General features: G+C 36.0%; 1 protein-coding gene across 1 annotated transcript in view; it reads right to left on the bottom strand.

Annotated features, from left to right (window-relative positions):
* CAMKMT (calmodulin-lysine N-methyltransferase) overlaps nucleotides 1–12,457 on the bottom strand; it is a 211,687-nt gene that overhangs the window by 44,043 nt on the left and 155,187 nt on the right. The window lies entirely within an intron of this gene.

Here is a 12,457-nt window from a genome sequence, read left to right as displayed (position 1 = left end):
CAAAATTTAATTCACTTGGGCATTCACATGAACATCAACCTGTTTGTACCAGGCCAGATGAAAGGCCAACTTTGCCTTGTAGCCTGTTTCCAACAGGAGACAGGAGCCCTCTAGTTTTTCATTAGCTACATCATCATCATCCTAGAGTCACTCCATTTCTTTCCAGTTTCTTTTTACTTAGCTCCTTTTCTCTTAGTTTGTGTTAGGTCAGGCATCAGTCTGACTGTAAGGGAGACTGACCAGCAGCACGTGCTAAGGATGAATCCAGGACTAAGGCACTAAAAGTGTGATTTCTAGTTGTGGCTCAAGAAGTTCAGAAGAAAGAGAAGAGGAAATATATGTGGTAAGTTCTTCTTAACAGGCACTGAAGGATTGTTCTGGTTGTTCTGTGATAAACTTTCCAGAACTGCACCAGGAAGCACCACAGTTTCACCCTGCTGTATAAAGAAACCCCTCCTCTCTCATTTTATACTTGTTTCCCTGCCATTTTCATTTTAATTCCCCTCATTTTCCCAAAGAAATAGCCAGGAGCAATCACACTTTCTGCACCTAATCTGTATTATTCATGAATTCATTCGCTTCCATCATAACACTTACAATGGTCATCATCAACATTGACAACTACTTGGAGGCTTCCATGTAAATTAATTTCTTCAAAACCAGTCTCTCATGAAACCAGCTGTTTTGCCAGACCAGCTTCCCACCTGACTGGAATGTCCAACTAGAGTGCTGTGGCCCATGGAGAGGGCAGCACAGATCCTGTGTGCCTTGAATGCTCTCCAGCAGGCACCAGACTTCATTGCTGGAGAGGGCCTGAGGAAACCAGACTCATACTCAGGAACTTGAGTTGTGTCTGCAAAGGCTCCCAAAGTTAAAAGAAGAATCAAAGGCATATGCAGCTGAATTATGGTTGTATGTGTTTTTCATCTGTGGTTGCTTAGCAATGAAAAACCATGCTTACATGTCTGTCCACAGGTAAAATCCAGAGTTGACTTCCCCCCTTCCACCAACACATGACATTAAAAATTGAGACACAAACTTCATATTATGAACTACAGAATTTCAACAGTTCCAGTAAGCTTATTTGACACATACAGCATCTTTTGAATATTTCTAGACAAATAAGTCGAATTCCATGCAGCTTACTATGTATGTGTATCCTTTAGACCATTTTTACCATATTTTGTTCTCAAGGCTAAAAACATCACTACATTTTTAACAGAACCAGGAGTTTGGGAGAAAAACTGTCATCCTTTAAATCACTTAAAGCCTGACTGAAACCATCATCAATATAATTTGTCCTTTCCATCCAGTAAGCATTCTGAACTACTCTTACTCCTAGTGAAAAATAATGAAAATTTAAAAATGTCTTGACTGCATGCAGATCAAGCAAAAGCCAAGACAGGATTTGTCCAAAACTTTGCATATAACTTTTGCATTAAAAAGATATTTAAAGGGAAAAAAATAGACTAATGATACATATGTATGACAAAACTACTAAAACAATACTTGTATTTGTCCTGTTTATGACAGTTCAGTCTGATCAGGTGTTTTTGAATGTGCTATTTTGCTTAGACTTGCTAAGGGTTAAAATAAAATACTCATACAAGACTACTCATTCTTTATTGAAATATACACTAAGAATTGTACAGGGTTTTTCATCTCCCTTTGAGTATTTCAATGCTTTTGAGCACTGAAAAATGCTAAAATGACAGATTTCGCAAAAAATATAATGACTGTTTAAATATTTTAGTGTGTAACATAAAGAATGTTTCAGTTTGCAGTGACTGGTGTATACTCAAGCAATAAAAGTTTTCTTTAATATTTAGTGAAGACATGGCTAATTTAACACTATTTATAATACTTACATCTCACATTACAAAACCCCTCACACTCACAAACATAAAAAACTGAAACACTTTCATAGCAAACTTCTAGCCTAAGTGAATTTAAAAAATACTAGTCAGTTGTAGCAAACATCCTTCAACATCTGACTTTTCAGTACCCTCAGTCAAATGTCTCTCACTTTTCTGCAGTTATTATTGAGAGGGCACTTTGAATGGTGTCACTGAATCTTTTCTGAGGAGGTCACCGTTCCTTCCCCTGCTGCCATTTCAATGTTGATACCGGCTTGAACTGCAGGTGTATCAGATAGCTCCGTGCTGAGAGAAGGGTGAAGCACCTTTGCAAGGACAATGCTTTTCTTTAGGCAGATGCCAGCAATGCACACAGCTCTCCTTCCCACTGCCTTCCCACACAGGGAAGGAAGGGTCACCTCAGCAATGGCATAAGCATCTGGAAGCTAAAGAAGCAGGAGTCAGGAGGCCTTTCATGAACAAGTCGCAAGCGTGGAAGCACACAGTGCTCTCAGCTAAGCCAAGAAGCCAGAAGCCAGGATACCAGTGTTAATTTTAGTGAAAGGAAAAGCTTCACGTGCCTGAACAGGTAGGTAAGCCTCTTTACCTTCAAAACAGGGATAAGCTTAAAGATCCATGTGGAGGAGTTTGCATTCTGTCTTCTTCCTCCTCATTCTGACCTACATTCGCCAACACAATGACCTACATTTTGAAGTTGCAAGTATAAAAAAGATAGTTCTGCTTCTGTTAGAAAACATACAGCTGCAATGCAGAAATGCAGAATTCCTATGAATTAACAACTACTACTACGTTGTGAAAAGCATAATTTATTTCCTGCAAACACATACATATGGATTAAGTTTCCTATGAACACACTTAAAATAATTCTTTCATATTTAAAATAAAATTATTCTCATTTGGATTTCTGAATTTGATTATAAATACACAACATTGGATGCTACCTATTTAAATGTACAATCACTTACATGACAGCAAACTATTTACAGATGGATAGGCAAAAGAATATCAAAAGACCCCCAAATGGTGTTTATATTTTCAAGGCTATGAATATTCTACAAGTCCTAGAGAGAGGGGCAAAAAAATCTCTCTGTATGATGGAACAGAGAGAAACAAGAGTTTCTTTTTGCAAAAATAAATATTTTATGACATTTACTGGAGATTTTAAAAACCTTTACCACCTTGATAACTACAACTTGAAAACAGACTAATTGCCAGAAAGCATTGGAATCTCTATTGAAACATATGAAAAAATTAAATTGCACTGGCATTCAAAGGACACCCTCAAGAATGGGCACGTCTGAAGACATGGGACAAAGACAAAACTCATGCCTGCCCACATTTCAACACCTGAAGTATCCTTTCACCACTAGGATGGAGCAGGATTCTCACTACAAATGCCATAAGAAAGATGATGTCTACTTCCAGACAGATTTATGGTACGTATTACAGTAGAAAGAGTAGAAAAATATAATAATTATATTGTACAATGGTGAATAGAGAAATGCTACAAATGCATCACAAAACACAGGCATTCCTACAGCACTTGTCACCGTATCATAAAATGTTACCATAGCAATGGAGTCTACCTCACAAGAATTTGATGATATCATGAATTTCTACTATCTCAAGTTTGCACATCAGGAACCAAAGTAAGAGACAGAGACAGAGTTACTTAGACACACAGAATGAAATTATGGGAAGACTAAGAAAAATAATCCAAGTCGTCTTACACCAGGAGGTATGATGTAACCAGGAAAAGGTACCCAAGCTTTTCCTACAGAAGAACATTTTAAAAAATCATAATAATGGAAAGAAACATAACTTAAGTTGTTTTTATCACTCTCATAGTGCTTGCTATTGGAAAGCATCAGGTCTTTCTGCACTAGTAATAGCACAATAGTTTCTTAAAGCAACCTTCAAGCCACATGGACTAAGCCATGTGTAGACAGCCTTCTGAGGATGTTGTGTTTTAACAATCAGCTGGAGCACTAGTCCAAAGCTACACAAAACCTGTGCTTCTTCTGCAACAAATCTAAAAACGCTGAATACTCTGATAGTACAGAAAATTGTCTACCAGAAATAAATTATCCAGTATTAAAAAAAAAATAAACGTTTCTCTCCTCCTGTTGCTTTTTACCACATATTTTACAGAATGCTGTCAACCAAATACTGAGATCTGATGTGAAGTTCTTAAAGAACATCATGTCAGTAGGAAAGAATTTTGAGACATGTATTTTTAAGAAAGACATCTGACTATTGGAGCTATTATGTCTCAGCAGTGCTCCACAGGTACAAAGAAATCACGGCAGCTACTGATTACTTTAACTGGGATAGTGCAAGATTAGTGGAACTCTTCTCTACTGTCTGCCAGCACTACACACAGGAAACATGGGGACAAGTGGAGGTGACAGGTGAGCTGTCCCTGAGAGCTCTGAGTAGGAGGTATAAAGCTGTCCCACAAGTGCTTAACTCATGCTAGCAGATTAAGAAGTTACTTTCAAAGCTAAGCCAAATTGAAAGTATTTTCACATTTCCCTAGCACTTCTCACAGTCCCGTGTTCAGATGTCTGATCTCAACATTCAAATTTTGTCTTTTATTTGCACTATTAAACTATGAGATGTCTTCCTATTCATCTGAAGTCTCAAGTAAATTTTGTACCAATCCTATCTTTACCCTCAAAAGCAAAGACAATTTAAATTTGAAAAGTCAGTCATTTTTCCCATATGAATACACTCAAAAAGATATTTTTTCTAGTATGTCCTGACTCTTGACTACATGAAATCACCTTATTTGCCTTAATAGTCATCAAAGTGAGAGGAAAGAAAAAGCATTTTCAGGCAAAGTGATGAATAATGTCTCAAAAGTCATACCAACAGCTGTACTGAGCAATGATGAACTGTTTTCTGACCCTAAGTAAGGCACTTTTTATCCTTCCACACCAAGACACATGGTTAGTGGAGAGCAGAAAAATCTTTAGCACTACAATAGACTGTGCAGAGGTGTTAAATTAATGGCCTGTCCGGACAGGCAATTATTCCCCATCACCTCTGCTAAAAGACTGTAGACAAGATGGAAAATCCCCAAAACTAAGGTATTTACTGGGAAAAGCTATTCTAGGAATATAACATAAGGAATTTTGGGATCTTAAAATAAGATTCTTCCATCCTTAGAGTATTATAGCATTGTCACGACCCTAATATTACACTATAAACCTTATTTTCTACTGACTGTGTGACTGTATTCAAGTCATATTGGAAGATAAGTTTGATCATTTTATCCTGGATAGTTTTCCTGTGGATCACCACCACCATGCACAGCAAGAAGCACAGTCCATCTGCTGAGGGTAAGCAGATCTGAGGGTAATACCTCTGCTGGAGACGTAAGAGAGCGGATCAAAATCAAGGTTCAACAGCACAGTACTTAGGAGTACTTACTTAATTTCAAAATTAAACTCTAACCAATATTATGAGCTCTTCTGTCAGTGGAGCAGTAAACTTTACTTCCAAGTCAAAGGTAAAACATGAAATTATGAATAGCACAATTAAGACTAGATACCAGGTGGAGGCACAGTGTACGTCTGCCAAATACACCTTGGTAGTAACATATAACCTGGGTGTTCTAATTTGAGTAATTGCTTGAGTAAAGATTACCTGCAAATAATTGCACTGCTGTAGTTAGTTGGCATAGATCTCAAAATATTTCTAGCTCTAAACTTTCTTCAAACTCCATACCTCAAGCCCCTTTTCAATATAATTTTACTGTTAAAAAATGTTGCTCGGGATACTCAAGAAGTAAAGATTTTATTTTCATTCCCTTATTCACACAGCATGCAAAATGAGACACAGATGAAAGGATGATCGGTAATCCCTGCTACCTAAGATCCCACCTAAAGTTATTGAATTAAACAATGCAAACACATATAATAAGGCACTAATACTACAAATATTCATTTTTTAGATACCATAAAACACATGCATAGAGAAGTGAAAATATTCCATAACAAATACCTTTCATAATAATACAAAGACAAACCTGGTCACTTTAGTAAAATGAAGAAATGGAGGAAATTGATAAGCAAGGAAAAAACTCACTGAAGAAAATCCTTGTTGTTTCACTCTGTTTTCAATACACAAAATGATAAGTTTACACCTATCTACAGCAAATGCAGACAAAAAAGGAAAAAGGGTCATCATTGCATGTTGCACATGGTGTGCCTGGAACTGTAGAATTATTTACTACAAAAATGAATTTGAGGGCAGATTTTCAAAAGGAGGACAGCTACCAAATACTGTGTCCCTCTGGAGATTTGACCACCTCATATACCAGTATCTTTAAGAGCTAAAATATTTTGAAAGTCCAGTTGTCCAATCTGAGGTTTTCCATTCTGAAATTTACCCCAAGAGTATTTACAAGTGAGTAACTTCTGCAAAAAATGCACACAGTGTGAAAAAATAAAATTATTTAATAGCCTTTACAGTAGCACCTTATATCTGTGCCTTACTGCACCTGGCTTTTGCAGATGGCAAACCACCTTTTAAGTCCAGTGAAGAGGAGTAATTTGAGGCAGGGAGAATGGCTAGCTTACTTTTCCACAGCAGGAATGCTATAAGTGAGTTTGAAAAGGTACAAGAACACCAGAAAAAAATAGAAGAGAATATAAAGAGAAACATTTTTCCCTATGCACATACATTTTGTAGAAAACTCTTGTCTTTCTTCCAATCTAAAGCAGAATTCATGATATTCAGATCATTGAAAAATATGTATAAGCACTGGCTGAGATCTTCAGCCTAGGCAAAATGGCCTCAGCACTGTATCTCTCACTTTCACTCTCATTATTATTCAGGACTAGGAGGGAAACATGATGGTCTGCAATCTGCAAATGTCTTTTAGAGCACAAACTTAAGAAGCTCGGTGGAACTGATGTGGAAATACAGTAACAAGTCAAAGCTGCAAATGTACGCATATCCCTTCCATAAGAAAAACTGGCCAACTGTACAAATCTACTGGTATGATTGTCTTTAACATCTTTTTCAAATGAATGAATTTGTGTTAGGAGTGTGGGGGGGGGGGGTACCTAGTTTTCAAATAGTTATTAAAAATTAAACAACACTGGAACAAACCTTTTGTGATTATAGCCTTCATTCTCCTGCAAAAAACTGGATCTATAAATTTATGTACCATTGTAGATGTAAATTACAAAATTTTATATTCAACTATATTAAAACATCTATTCCAAAAATGATTACCAGTTGTGAAAAGCAGACAGGCTTATCACTTGCTGTCAGTTGTTCATGTCTAGTTAAGCAATAATGTGCTAAAACTGCTCTTTTGTTTTGTGTAAGAATTTTGGCAATAGAAGAAATGAACACTCGTTTAATAAAAACTCAGGCTGCTTTTTGCTTTGATGGAGGAAGCAGCTGCCTGTTTTCATTTGCTGCAGAGCAGCAAAACCCATCAATATAATAAGCAGCTTAGATGCATCCATCCACAGCATCTGTAAGGATATAGGGCTATTCGCTCAAAACCAATCCTTGGTTTAATTTTAACAAAGATGTGTCTGACATATTTGAAAATGCATTATAATAGGGTTTTGAAATACTAGCATTTTCTCTTTTCTTTTTAAATACTTTTCACAGATTTTGAAAGGCAAGTATACATATTGGAGTGATAGAAATGCTAAAACAAATATTACTATAGCAAACAGCAGAACTAGCCTAAAAATGCAAAGAGGGAACATTAAGAGATGCCTTCTGGTTCACAGACTCTCCTGTTTCTTGAAAAAACAGAAAAACAGTGTTTCAATCTTTTCAATGAAGGGTGTTTTTCACCATAATCAAGAGCAGAGAAAGATACTAGAAATATGTATTACAGACAAAACCCCTGCAAAGATCATAGATCCGTTATAGAAATATATTTCCCAAGATATACTTTTACTTCCCTGCCTTATGCTTTGTTAAAAGTAAATAGATTAATGCTCATTTCCAAAGATATTTATCAAATTATTTTCTACTATTGCCTGAAAATATTATAATTGTTATTGAATTCCAGCAGTGTGAATTTGTCCCAAGTGACAACTTCTAATTGCAATAAAAAAAATTTAATTAGAAGTAGACTTCTAGGACATTCATACATAATTACAAAAACAGGAAGAGACAGATAAAAGACCATCTGAGATAGAAACCACAAAACTCTATTTTCACTCTAAAAATGTGATACGGCACATTTATATTATTAAAAATTCTCAAGACATTATTATTATTTTAGTGCTGTTCTGCTTTCTAAGACCTTTCTAAGCTGAGCTTTTAGATGATTTGCACATTAACTGAGAAGTCAGATAATTCTTAATCCTCCTCTTTTTCAGATCCAATAATGGATAAGGGAGCATCTTAGCATGATCAACTAGCAATCTGCCTAGCCTGAGTGGTAGTACACCTGAATTTAGGATTAGTCATCTGGTTTTCATAATATCTGATTTAAATGAGCACTCATTCTGAGAAGCGTAGAAAAAGAATATTCAATGATTTTGAACAGTACCATTAAATATGTAACAATAAACCTGGAGTACATACATATTTATTTGCTTCACAAACAAGAAATTAAATAGAGAAGGGAAGATTTTAAAGAACCATGTCCAGGCAAATAGTTAGATAGCTCAATTAAATAACTGCCTTTTTCCAGTATTCACAATAGCTTAGAGATACAATCAACCATATCTCAGCTGTGGCCTTGTATCTCTATTTTGTCAATTCCAATATCCTAGTTTTACTTTGTCTGTACATAAAGTGAGGAAACTAGTTGGGGAGTTTTTTGTGGCTGTTTTTTTTCTCCCCCCACCCCGTGGGGTTTCATGGTTGGTTTGGGTTCATTTGGTTGTTTTGGGGTTTAGAGATGTATGATAGGTAGAGAAGGTAAAAACCTGTAGATTAACATGGGTTACTGATATTGCTTATCTTCCTCAAGTATCTGATACAGAACATGGAAGTTTGTGTAATTGCCCGATGCACTCTTATGTAATGCTCAAGATAAATAAAGTGGAATTTATTTGGGTGGTTTCAGAAGTTGTGTCTAGAGCTTGGATTTCTTCTGTTTGTTTTTTTTTCCATCAAATAAACTGGTTTTTTTTCCATCAAATAAAGACAACACCTTTTAGGTCCCAGCAGCTTCTGACTCATATTTTTTTCCTTTGTCAACCTGTACCATTCTACAAAATTAGAAAAGTGTCTGCTCTGTAAATTTGGATATGTAAACTTGGTACAAGTGAAAATAATAATTGCATGCACAGTTCAATTTGAAGGCTTTGGGCAGCATTTGTCTAACAAAACAGTGTACTCTGAAATTCACGTATTGGCAAATGGGTGACCATGCATCCTTCACATCCTTAGATAAATTTGTTAGGTGCCTGTAGTGAAGAGGCCTTGATTCTTTCACCTGGGGTAATTTCAACTAGTGATAAATGTGCAATTTTCAAAAGTCTACACTACTGACTGCCACCTTGCAGCAGGTGCCCAAAATCTCCTTATATCACTAAACCTTGTTTTCATCTCTTACATGGAATAAGATTTGTAACAAGTTCTATAAATGAGAATGCTGCACAAAGATGAACCAGACTTTTCATCTATTTATGGGTAAACATTCCATATGAATTTAGACTGTAAGAGTTTAGGCAAATCTATTTCAAAGGAAAGTATTTACAATTTTTTTTCTCAAAGGCCAAGGATTTCAGGATCCTCCAGCTCCTTCCAGGTAAGGTTTGACATATATTCATAGGACAACCCAAGAGAACTTCCACTACCATTGCTGAAAGCTGGTTTTGCCTGAATGAGTTTCAAGAACCACAGCTATTGGTCTGAAACTTCTCATGACCACTAAATACAATGGGCCAGATCTTCATATGGTATTATGTCTATGTATCCCAGCTAATGAACCAGCTTTGGATTTAAAATATGCATGGTCTTTCTGAGAAACAAAGTAGCCTTTATTATATTAATATATGTTAGTGCTTTGGATCATTTTGTAGAGTCAAATCCAAGGGTAACCTTCTCAGGAAATCAGTGTTTCAGTGGGTTATGGTAAAGGAGGATATAAAAGTGAGAAGATTAGAATTTAGTCTTCAAAGTAGCCTGAAATACTTTCCCTGATTACTTTCACATTTCCATGTTACTGTAATAAACCACGACCTAAACCATGACATTTTTATTTTACAAGGCATAAAAATGCAAATAGGTGCTACAAGAATTCTGCTGAAAAACACTGTAGAGTGGTATAAAAACTTACTTTTCTACACGGACACAGAAGTGCTCTTGTGTCAAGAACAATGTGCTTTGACTAAGATATGTAGCTTAGAAACATGCAATTTTTCAGTGTTGAGAAAATGTATTTCAGAACATTCAGTGGTTTGAGTCTCAGAAACAAAGGAACAAAAGCAAAGCAAATCATTACACTCAATTCAATTAAATGAAAGCATGAAAAGGCCTATAAGCTAATCATAACAATATGCGTATGTTTATTGTTGGTAGGTCAGGGAAGAGAATTGATCAAATTTTTAATTAAGTGAGCACACATCCTCTGACTTCAGGAATTGCTCAGTCATATGCCAGCACAGAGATTGGGCCCCATCTTTTGATGGTGCAATTTGAGTGGGTGACCTGTCCCTTGTGTCCTACACTGCATTCCATGGTGACCACAGACCCTTGGGCAACCCTAGGATTCTCCCTAGGGAGTAGCAAGCTCTTACAAAATGCAATCTAGGCCACTTTATTTTTTGAGGCAGTTTTTTACTCATGGCAAAGCCAACACAGCAAGTCATCAAGTTCTACAGCATTTCTTGCACCTTGAAACACTACGTTAAATCTCATGCCAGACTTCCATATTAGCAGGTAGACTCTTCAATACCTAGTTTATGTTTTTACTTAATGAGTTTTGAGCTCAGACTTCACAAATAGAGAGGCAGGTATATAATAGTCTGAAATTCAGACTTTTCCCCCTAAGGTTTAAGTTTGTTGTGACACACTATTTTCACAGAGCTCTTCATCAATAGAGTAACAATGCTGCAATAACAAGGAAAATCACCTTTTTTTTTAAAGGAGTTGTATAACACCATTATAGTAATTAGCAGTTAAAAACTAATTTTAGCTCTTTCTTGTTCTCTTTTTCTGTTAAGAGTTTGAGTCACAATATAAGAGTAATTTCCTGCCACTTCTGGGAAGGGAGGGGGTGGAGGGAAAAGGGATCATGAAATATATGCAATTTTCACATATAACACACTGTTGAAAATGTAATTCTCTATGTGTTCTTTTCTAAAAATATATTCTATATTCCTGGATTGTCTTTTGCTATCAGGAACAGGATTGAAATCTCCACTTTAGTATTTATCTGAGGCTCTGATAGCTCAGTTGTCTGCCTCCAAATGCCAAGATAGGGGGAATCTCATCAACTGGAGACCAGCTGCATGATGGGCAGTTAATAGATATATCAAACCTTAGGATATATGCTAAGCTGAGGAGATGATTGGTTGGTTGATATACTGATTGATTAGCATAGGGAGAATGGGTTTCTTCTTGACAACCTAAGATTATGCTTCAGCTAAGCTCAAATTGCTTACACCTCTTCTATTGGTTTTAAAATTACAGTCCTGTCATCTAAAATCTCTCTTCAATGAAATTTTTACCATATATAAAAATTAAAGGGAAAAAGAAAGTAGGTGCAATGGATAAGAGTAAATGGAGTAGATATATTTCACTACTGCTGTTGGTACCACTAGAAAAAGTTGATAAGTAAATCCACTTGAAATATGTTACATATTCTGTACACTACTAGAGAGCACTTGACAATAATTTAGGGGGGAAGTTCAAAATACTAACAAGGAAGCAGTACTGATATTATTGCTTTTAGAAAACTACAGTAGTTATTAAGCAAGGTAATTATAGAGCTGTGATACTACTGATACATTTTTGTACTCTTTACAGGCATTACCTAGGTTTCCTACAAGTGTGTTGAAACTGTTATACATATGAGAGAAATACCATATAATTGCCACAGAATGCATCACTTCACAGAGAAAGGTTTATACTCTGCAAGCTAGAGAAGCACCACATACACTTCTGAATTTTCCCTTGAGAAGTCCAGAATTTGCTTTCCCAAGAAAGCAGATATAATTAAATTTTGCTTACAAAATATTTTAGACACTGTCATCAGTAGGACATGGACACTTAAAGAAAACAAAAGTCATTTTTAAAAATCACTGTAATATATATGCCATAACAAATGCATTTCTTACACATATCATCCACTTAATTCCCAGCATTACATGCACCAGGCTTTGTCAGTTGAGAACCATACAAATGTTATTAAATACAACATTAAAAAAAAATCAATTTTTTATTATCTTTAATACTTGATACTTTCAAATGCTTCTCTACTTGGGCAAACAAGTATTTAGCAGTCACCTAACAAAAAGAAAGTGGGTTGTTGAGAATGCTGAAATCTGCATTAATAAATAAGACTGTTTCTCAGATTTTTTTTCTTCCCTTTCGTATCTGCTACGAGCGGTAGGGGATCAGCTGCAACTCAAATCCCCAGC

The sequence above is a fragment of the Haemorhous mexicanus genome, chromosome 3, assembly GCF_027477595.1.
Source record: "Haemorhous mexicanus isolate bHaeMex1 chromosome 3, bHaeMex1.pri, whole genome shotgun sequence".
In the NCBI taxonomy this organism is placed as follows: Eukaryota; Metazoa; Chordata; class Aves; order Passeriformes; family Fringillidae; genus Haemorhous; species Haemorhous mexicanus.
Note: the sequence above shows the minus strand (reverse complement) of the source record. Positions and strands in the feature narration are given on the sequence as shown.